We start from the raw sequence: 3,640 nt of genomic DNA on the forward strand, positions 1-3,640 counted from the left end.
AAGTTTAACTCAAAACTCTCATTTTCTTTCAAAGATACAGTCTTTATACATTAAAAAGGTCTACTAACAAAATAAGTACCTTTATTGAGGTATTTTCATTCAAAGATTCAATCTTTAGTCATTAAAACACTCTTCGCAACTTCATAGGTAACTCGAATAAGTTGAGCTCAAAACTCTCATGTTCTTTCAAAGATTCAATCCTTATACATTAAAAAGGTTTAGTGACAGAATAGGTACCTTGATTGAGGTAATTTCATTCAAAGATTCAATCTTTACTCATTAAAACACTCTTCGTGACGTCAAAGGGAACTTGAATAACTTTAACTCGAAACACTCATTTCTTTTCAAAACGTCAATCTTTATAAATTAAAAAGGTCTAGTGATGTAATAGCTACCTTGATTGAGGTAATTTCATTCAATGATTCAATCTTTACCCATTAAGACACTCTTCGGGACGTTACAGGGAACTCGAATAAGTTTAACCCAAAAATCTCATTTTCTTTCAAAGATTCAATCTTTATACATTGGAAAGGTCTAGTAACAGAATTGGTACCTTTATTGTGGTATTTTTCATTCAAAGATTCAATCTTCAGTCATTAAAAAACTCTTCGCGATTTCATAGGTAACTCGAATAAGTTAAACTCAAAACACTCATTTTCTTTCAGAGATTCAATCTTTATACATTACAAAGGTCTAGTGGTAGAATAGGTACCTTGATTGAGGTAATTTCATTCAAAGATTCAATCTTTACTCATTAAAACACTCTTCGTGACGTCAAAGGGAACTCGAACAGCTTTAACTCAAAACTCTCATTTCTTTTCAAAGATTCAATCTTTATACAATCAAAATTTCTAGTGACTTAATAGGTACCTCGATTGAGGTAATTTCATTCAAAGATTCAATCTCTATTCATTAAAACACTCTTCGGGATGTCAAAAGGAACTCGAATAAGTTTAACTCAAAACTCTAATTTTCTTTCAAAGATTCAATCTTTATACATCAAAAAGATCTAGTAACATAATAGGTTCCTGTATTGAGGAATTTTCATTCGAAGATTCAATCTTTGGTCATTAAAACACTCTTCGCGACTTCATAGGTAACTCGAATAAGTTAAACTCAATACTCTCATTTTTTTCAAAGATTCCATCTTTATACATTAAAAAGGTCTACTGACATAATAGGTACATTGATTGAGATAATTTCGTTCAAAGATTCAATCTTTACTCATTAAAACACGCTTCGTGACGTCAAAGGGAACTCAAATAACTTTAACTCAAAACTCGTAGTTCTTTACAAATATTCAATCTTTATACATTAAAAAGGTCTAGTGACATAATAGGTACCTTGATTGAGGTAATTTCATTCAAAGATTCAATATTTACTCTTTAAAACACTCTTCGAGACGTCGCAGGGAACTCGAATATGTTTAACTCAAAACTCTCATTTTCTTTCAAAGCTTGAACCTTTATACATTAAAAAGGTCTAGTGACATAATAAGTACCTCTATTGAGGTAATTTCATACAAAGATTCAATCCTTACGCGTTAAAACACTATTCGGGACGTCATAGGGAACTCGGATAGGTTTAACTCATAACGCTCACTTCTTTTTAAAGATTCAATCTTTATATATGAAAGGTCCAGGGGACAAAATAAGTCCCTTGATTCAAGTAATTTCACTCAAAGATTCAATCTTTACTCGTTGAAATACTCTTCGGGATGTCATAGGGAACTCGAATAAGTTTAACTCAAAACAGTCATTTTCTTTCCAAGATTCAATCTTTATACATTAAAAAGGTCTTGTAACATAATAGGTACCTTTAGTAAGGTATTTTCATTCAAAGATTCATTATTTAGTCATTAAAACACTGTTCACGACTTCATAGGTAAATCGAATAAGTTGAACTCAGAACTATCATTTTATTCCAAAGATTCAATCTTCAGACATTAAAAAGGTCTAGTAACATAGTAGGTACCTTTATTGAGGTGTTTTCATTCAAAGATTCAATCTTTATTCATTAAAACACTCTTCGCGACTTCATAGGTAACTCGAATAAGTTGAACTCAAAACTCTCACTTTCTTTCCAAGATTCAATCTTTGTACATTAAAAAGGTCTAGTGACATAACAGCTACCTTGATTGAGGTAATTACATTCAAAGATTCAATATTTACTCATTAAAACACTCTTTGGGACGTTACAGGGAACGTGAATAAGTTTAACTCAAAACTCTCATTTTCTTTCAAAGATACAGTCTTTATACATTAAAAAGGTCTACTAACAAAATAAGTACCTTTATTGAGGTATTTTCATTCAAAGATTCAATCTTTAGTCATTAAAACACTCTTCGCAACTTCATAGGTAACTCGAATAAGTTGAGCTCAAAACTCTCATGTTCTTTCAAAGATTCAATCCTTATACATTAAAAAGGTTTAGTGACAGAATAGGTACCTTGATTGAGGTAATTTCATTCAAAGATTCAATCTTTACTCATTAAAACACTCTTCGTGACGTCAAAGGGAACTTGAATAACTTTAACTCGAAACACTCATTTCTTTTCAAAACGTCAATCTTTATAAATTAAAAAGGTCTAGTGATGTAATAGCTACCTTGATTGAGGTAATTTCATTCAATGATTCAATCTTTACTCATTAAGACACTCTTCGGGACGTTACAGGGAACTCGAATAAGTTTAACCCAAAAATCTCATTTTCTTTCAAAGATTCAATCTTTATACATTGGAAAGGTCTAGTAACAGAATTGGTACCTTTATTGTGGTATTTTTCATTCAAAGATTCAATCTTCAGTCATTAAAAAACTCTTCGCGATTTCATAGGTAACTCGAATAAGTTAAACTCAAAACACTCATTTTCTTTCAAAGATTCAATCTTTATACATTACAAAGGTCTAGTGGTAGAATAGGTACCTTGATTGAGGTAATTTCATTCAAAGATTCAATCTTTACTCATTAAAACACTCTTCGTGACGTCAAAGGGAACTCGAACAGCTTTAACTCAAAACTCTCATTTCTTTTCAAAGATTCAATCTTTATACAATCAAAATTTCTAGTGACTTAATAGGTACCTCGATTGAGGTAATTTCATTCAAAGATTCAATCTCTATTCATTAAAACACTCTTCGGGATGTCAAAAGGAACTCGAATAAGTTTAACTCAAAACTCTAATTTTCTTTCAAAGATTCAATCTTTATACATCAAAAAGATCTAGTAACATAATAGGTTCCTGTATTGAGGAATTTTCATTCGAAGATTCAATCTTTGGTCATTAAAACACTCTTCGCGACTTCATAGGTAACTCGAATAAGTTAAACTCAATACTCTCATTTTTTTCAAAGATTCCATCTTTATACATTAAAAAGGTCTACTGACATAATAGGTACATTGATTGAGATAATTTCGTTCAAAGATTCAATCTTTACTCATTAAAACACGCTTCGTGACGTCAAAGGGAACTCAAATAACTTTAACTCAAAACTCGTAGTTCTTTACAAATATTCAATCTTTATACATTAAAAAGGTCTAGTGACATAATAGGTACCTTGATTGAGGTAATTTCATTCAAAGATTCAATATTTACTCTTTAAAACACTCTTCGAGACGTCGCAGGGAACTCGAATATGTTTA

Source organism: Cornus florida, unplaced genomic scaffold, assembly GCF_030987335.1.
Source record: "Cornus florida cultivar Cherokee Brave unplaced genomic scaffold, ASM3098733v1 CherokeeBrave_3.0.0_Hap2_scaffold_6, whole genome shotgun sequence".
Lineage (NCBI taxonomy): Eukaryota > Viridiplantae > Streptophyta > Magnoliopsida > Cornales > Cornaceae > Cornus > Cornus florida.